This window comes from Apteryx rowi, unplaced genomic scaffold, assembly GCF_003343035.1.
Source record: "Apteryx rowi isolate R43461 unplaced genomic scaffold, aptRow1 scaffold_557, whole genome shotgun sequence".
In the NCBI taxonomy this organism is placed as follows: domain Eukaryota; kingdom Metazoa; phylum Chordata; class Aves; order Apterygiformes; family Apterygidae; genus Apteryx; species Apteryx rowi.
In genome coordinates, this window is record NW_020450824.1 from 267,524 (window position 1) to 274,123 (window position 6,600).

Genomic DNA, 6,600 nt, shown 5'->3' on the forward strand with positions numbered 1-6,600 from the left:
AGTTGTCAAATACTCGGCTTCAAACTCTGCGGGACAAGGTCGCATTTACATTATAAACAAATAGCTATTATTTCATGTATAGCCCCCTTGATAAAAAATAAACCCTTTGCCAATGGYTGGAGTTAGAGCCAGCAACCCATGGTGCATTGCTATAATGCCGTTCTTAGCCCGTTAGATCACCAGCTTGCTCCTTCAAGAGGGATTCACAAGAAGTAATACAAGGGTTAACCTTTGGTCTGCCATAAATGCTGATGTACATGAAACAACTCTATCAACACGCTTTTTTTGGCTCTCTTCCCTTTGCGTAGCTTGACTTATCAGTGGCTGCATGATTCGTGCAATGTCTTRTCAGGCACCTGCACAGTGCCAGCCCCTTCACTTTTCTCTTTTTCCTTCATTTTAGGCTGCAGCTCGGCATACCCCTGTTTTGGAACGCAGAATGTTTTGCTTATTCAGCAGTTTTTCTCACTGTTGTCCATAGCTTTAGCTGTCGGACTGTGTGTTGGACTGTTTTTCTTTTTTCTTTTTTTTTTTCCCCCTCTCCTAATAGGTTTCTTATCACCTTTCAAAATGTTCTGTGATTGTACCTGGTTGGTTTTACTGCACTGAGGGAAAGCTGTGGCTTTTTTGACGGCCAGATTGTGTGTGTGTTTATTCTTCTTTTATTTTTGGCTTCTTAAGGGGTTTTTGCCACTTCACACTCAATTTTTCCCTTTTTCTAATCCAGACATTGCTTAAGCTAAAAGCCAAAATTTCTTATGGCAGCTTCTTATCACCTGCTGGCTAGAACAGAATAGAAAAAACAACAGGTCCCCAGCAACCTACGTTTCAGCTTGGTGAATCATGAAACTAGGAAAACAAAAAGCTAATTTTGAGGGCTTCTTTTATGACAGATAGAATGGAGGAAGTGTGGGCATTTATAGGTAAGAGGCCTAGGTCCACACAGAAGAAGATCCTGTTTACGTGGCACTTGTGTTTTACAACAGAATACTTCTGCTTTCTTCCTGGGAAGTTCACAAAATTCTGGTCAGTGTTGCGGGGGCAGGGGAGACTCGTTTGTGCATCCAGACTGTTGAGGTTYGGGGTAATGAAATGGGGACTAGTCAGAAGAGGTTAGTTATAAGCATGTCTGTTGTTATGCGTGTAGGAAGAAAGTTAAGCAGAGACCGTGGTGAGCATAAGACCGCTTTGAGTGAGGTTGTACCTGCTGAAAAGGGATGTTACAGTTTTAAGACCGGCAAAGAAACAAAACAGTAGCTCTTGATCTCCTGGGAGAAACCCATCTGTGACCCATGTAATGTCATCATGTTTGGCGAATGCCAAAATTTTTCAAGAACTTTCAGTAGGACAACTTTTTACTGGAAGGTTGTGCAAGCAAATGATTGTTTTGCTTTTTTTAACATTTTAAATATCAAAAATGATGACTGACAGTACAAGCGTTTCACAGAAGCATTGCAAATGTTTTTCTCATCCTATTCCCCAGCCAGCTATAGGTTTGCCTTGTTTACTGGTGTTACAAAGAGACACAGCAGAACTAAACACTGGCTCTGGCAGTGATTTACAATAGTCCTCTTCTCAGACTAGACAAAAGTAGAACAACTTGCTAACATATTTGATCACACCCATAACTTCAATCCCCATGTACACTGATGATCCAGAAGACAGGCCATCATGACTACAGAATTTTTAAATCATTTGTTGTGAGTAGTAAAGTTGAATGCTAAATAGCAACATTTTGAAATACTTCTTCATAGCAAAATCTCARGCAAACATGACAGGCTCTCTGCAGACGAGAGTAGTACCATTAAGTCTCACTGCCAGAGATCATTAATGGGGATTGTCTATTTACTTCTGTTTTCCTACCAGTGCTGGCTCTGGAAGGAACGCTACCCCGGGAGCCTTTACCGATGCACAAATGCTGTATGTGTGTGCTAGGACCAATCTCTACAAGTTATTCTCCCACAGACAGGGAAGGCACTGYGTAGCTCTGTGTGCTGCCCTAATGTCTGTGCTCTGACTTCTTAGGTTGCTGCACAAAAGATGCCGGCACAGATGCTGATGGCCCTTCTGGGGAGAAACCTGAGGCCGGGGAGCGCGTCTCCTTTGTTTCTCTGCTAGYGACCAAACGCCGGCTTGCCAGGATGACTCCCAACCCAGGTCAGCGTTTTGCAGCTCCCATCTACCTTTGAGCACGTGTCTGAAATCATCTGTTTCCCCACAACAATTGGTTCCTAGAATATATTCCCAAAGGATTTGTCAGCCTACTAGCTTTACATTAGCCAGTGAGCAGGGCCAACCAACCAGTTTTCCCTGGGAGACTATTCCTGGTTTAACAGACTTCACTCAGTAGAAACAGATCTTCTTAATAAATGCAGTTTCCTTCTCTTGCTTTCATCCCACTAGTTAAAATGGGCATTCTTGGACTGAAATAATGTGTTTCTTTGTTCCACTATTAGATTCYTATGTGGATCTATGATCCAAAAAAAATTGGATCCTTTACAATAGGTAAAATCCCTTTCTTTTTTTTAATTCCAATTTAAACTGATTTTGCTGGAAAGGATGGAGGAATCATACATAGAGAAATCTTAAAATGAGAACTGAAGTAAATATAGTTTAGTAGTATACTAGTTACAGAATGAACAGCATATTGTATGTGCTGTGTTAGAGGTATGTTATGAATAACAAAAGCACTGGAGCATTTACATATTTGTTTTCAGAAATCCTGGCAGTTGGATTTCACCATTCTGTGCCTCTTTGCCAGAATCACTAAACAGTGGTACATATGGCTTCTGAAGTACCATATGCCGTAGAAAACGTTAGCTGATGCCTATACTGATGCGACACACTATAGTCTTTATTTAGATTTTTTTGCAGTTTTGAACAAAGAATATTAGATCATGCAAAACATTGTGCAAGCAGTATGTAGTAGTACATACAGTAAAACATAGTACATTGCACCCAAAGAAAAGCAAACTAAAAAAGGAAAGAAATGATATTATTGTGAATTAGAATGTGCATGTGCCAAGAAATGTATCAAACAACATGACACTGTTTTATACTGCTGAAGCAGGAGATTTTCTAGTGCTTAAAGCAAAGAGTTAAGAGACAGAGCTCTTTGGATGTACAGCTTTTGAATCAAGCCCCGATTCTATGAGACATTCCCTGTTCCAAAAAGTACTTACACTTAAATTTAAGTGTATGTGCTTAAAATCCTTTGAAAGTGAAGGAAGCATGTGCATAAGTGCTTTTCTGCCCAGAGTTCTCATTGTAGGAACAGTGATAACTATGTTCTCTCCCACATAGTTGTCTGAAAATAGTGACAATGAATACGGTTTTAATGAGTAGCGAGAAAAACACCTTGAAAATAAAATGACATACAGTTTCAGATGAGATGAATCACTGAGTTCAACGTGGAATTAAAAAAAAATCAGGTTTTTGTTTTGGCAACAATTTTAAAATATATTTTTTTCATCTTGACAGCCCTAATTATTACCGCATTTACATAGCTAATGTCAATGGAAACACCAAACACAGAGGGAGAGCCTGATGCCAGTGCTGTACAGCACCATGAGCAGCTGAAAAGAGAACATTGCCCTTGGGGGAAGGAGAGCAAGGCATTGTTTTCCACTGCGAGAACTGCCCTTCTGAGCAGTGTCGCACTCTTTTCTTTCCTTTCTTTTCTGACTCCTCTGCATGTAGACCACTGCCATGCAAACACTTAATAAGCTTAACTTTAAGCACCAGAGTAGATAAAATGGGATTACTCACATATTTAAAGTTAAACAAAGGCATAACATTTGGAGATTGGGCTAGAAGTATTAAATTCTACCTATTAGTTTATCTCCTGCTCTTAAAATGTGTTTAGTTCCATTGCCTGTGGATTCAATTTTACAGGTGTCACACAGCCCGTGCCAGAAGCATGTTGGTATAGTACAGCAAGTGTTAAACTATGAAAAGGGGAAAAAAGGTGCAAATACAATTTGCAGATGTTTATTGGTTGAGGACAACCAACTAATCAGAACAAAAGCAAGCTCAAACTAAGCAGAAGGTGGATAACACTCAACCCAAAATGCAGGCTGATCATGAAAACTTCCCAGGGAGGTCGGAGCAGAAGGCTAAAAGGACAAGGGCTTACAACTGAGCCTGCACTGCAGATGGCTGGGCAGGGGAAATTGGGGGAACTGCAACCACAGGGTGTGGGAAGAGTCCTCAGATAAGCCTGAGGCAGAGCACACATGGCATTAGAGATGGTCACCACCATGGTGAACAACACTACTATGATGGGGGAAGCATGGATATTGTTCTGTTAAGGGTCCACAGAAAAATATATGTGTAGATGTAAAAGTACAGATAAATGCAGAGAGGCCAACACTGGGTAAAAAAGCTCATCAGTCTTTGGCTGGCCAAAAGAAGGGGGTTTTCTTGTTTTTTTTTTGTTGTTGTTGTTGTTGTTGTTGTTCTTTTTTTTTAAGACACTGGGAGCTGCCCATGGTTTTTCATAGCTTTAACAAAAAAACAGTTGAAGAATTAAGATTCTGAGGCTGTCACTGAAATTCATCTTTGTGGCAAGGACTGTACATTCTTGTGTGTAGGTAGCATTTTGCACATTTTTGAACCACTACTTGAATGAATGGATGTAAACAAATAGAAATAGGTGTAGAAGCTGAAGAATTAAAGGCAGAGGAAGGAGGTAAGTTTTCACCTATTTGAAGTTACTTTCTGGGTTCGCTGAAAATGAAATGTTGGATCAAGTTCAAACATCATTAAGTAGTTGTAATGTTATGAAAGCAAAAAGAGGATGGCATTAGCAAGTTAATCCCTCACTATCACCACTTCAGACAATCCTGTTGCCACAAACAAATGGCTGCAACTTCCAAGTGACCCCCATGGGTGGAGGGCCTCCTGYGCTCTGTCTAGGCTATAACCCTTCACACCAGGTCCTGTTATGCCCAGCACGGTGGCTGGCTTCAATTTTGAGGCAGCCACAAGGACAAGCTACTTCCAGCACCTTCTTTACATCCACACTGTCACAAGCGATTTTAATCATTTTATAGGAAGAAGAACCTTTTTAAGGGCTATGGACAGAGGGAAACTGAGCCTCTCCTCAAGGAGAGATGGTGGTAGCAGGACTGAGCAGGTGCTTCTTCCCTCCATCTCTTGCCTCCAGATCACTCAAATGAGAGCATKTTGTGTGTGGTGAGCACCTGGCCTGCTCCGGTTATACACATGCCCTTTTTAGGCTATAAACCAAGATGTCAAAAACAGCTCCAAACCTGCTAGATCAAGAGCACAGAAGATGTCCAGATTGCGCTGGGTGGACTCGCAGGAGGAACAACAACTCGAGTCAGATGAACGAGCAGTTATGTGCAGCATGTTCCCTGAGAAGGCAGCAGGTAGTGTCTGAAGTTTCTGTGTGGAAGAGCAGTTYGGGGCTTGTCGTGTCCAGGCAGCAGCTAGGCAAGCTCTGCAGGCCTGCCCTGCCATCAGTTTTGGGTGGTTTTGAAGAGCTCCTTCAAATTGCTTGGGTTTATTTACAAAAAAMCTAAAAGCAAGGAAGAAGCCTCTCTGCACAACACACTTAGAATGGCATCTCTAAGTCCTCACTGATGGCTTCACTGTTGAATTTCAAACCCATGTGAATGGATCCCAAGATGTGAAACACTGACATATTCACAGACCTAAAGCTGTTTTCCAGGCTGCCTTGATGTGCAGTCCCATGCTGAAGACCTCRCCTGTCCTTTATGGGCACAAACACACAATTTGCTGGATTAGTCTCATTACCTTTGCTGTCAAAAAGCATCTACTACTGTCCACCTGGTATCTGGGCAAGATGTTAACGCTTTCCCTTCCTAATCCTTGACTTGCTGCTCTRTCTCCTGTGTGCTGCAATTATTAAATGACACTTCACAACTTCATCTCCTCTTCTGCTACATCTGCTTGGTGCTCCCATATGCAACCTCACTCACGTCCCTTCCATCTAAATGCATTGTTTCCTCTGTTTYGGGTGCCAGCATGGAAGGAAGCCATCCCTGAAGCAGGATTGCCTTGGAGCTGGCAGCAGCCGAGTGATTGGCATTGGGCATTACTGCTGAGACTCTGGCAGGCCGTTTAGCAGAGAACCTTGGCTAATGAATGTCATCCACACCTAGCAGATGTGCCACTGGCTGCCATGCCAGTTTTTTGACATAATACAGTGCTACTGGACACKATACTGCTTGGGAAAAGCCGCGGCGTAACTTTTGCCTTCGACACAGAATTCAATCTCGCTCACAGTTCTGCGAGAGAAACAAAACTGTACAAGGGAGGGTAATAAATCGGTGTCTCCTGCTCGTCACCCACGTTTTCAATTGGTGCATAAATCATATTTGTGTCGGTTTCCCTCACATGCCAGGGGACCTAAAAAAAMCTTCTTTTTTTCCTGGACTTTCAGTGTCGGCTCCAGCCGGTGCTTGCAGGCAACCCCTGCCTCTGCGCATCTCCCTGGTCTGCCCCGGCGCGCCCCAGGCCGGACCCCGCACCGACAGTGAGTGAGCGCGGCCGCGGGAGGGGAAGGGGGTGCTGAGCACGGCAGGCGCAAAATCCGCCCCCCCCCCCCGCCCC

General features: G+C 43.0%; 1 protein-coding gene across 1 annotated transcript in view; it reads left to right on the top strand.

Annotated features, from left to right (window-relative positions):
- The first annotated feature begins 2,143 nt into the window (after positions 1-2,143).
- Positions 2,144-6,600, top strand: part of PRDM8 (PR/SET domain 8) — a 16,609-nt gene continuing 12,152 nt past the window's right edge. Inside the window, exons 1-2 of the mRNA XM_026081621.1 lie at positions 2,144-2,157; positions 6,431-6,523. The gene's annotated coding sequence lies outside the window, so the exon portion shown is untranslated. The remainder of the gene's footprint in view (positions 2,158-6,430; positions 6,524-6,600) is intronic.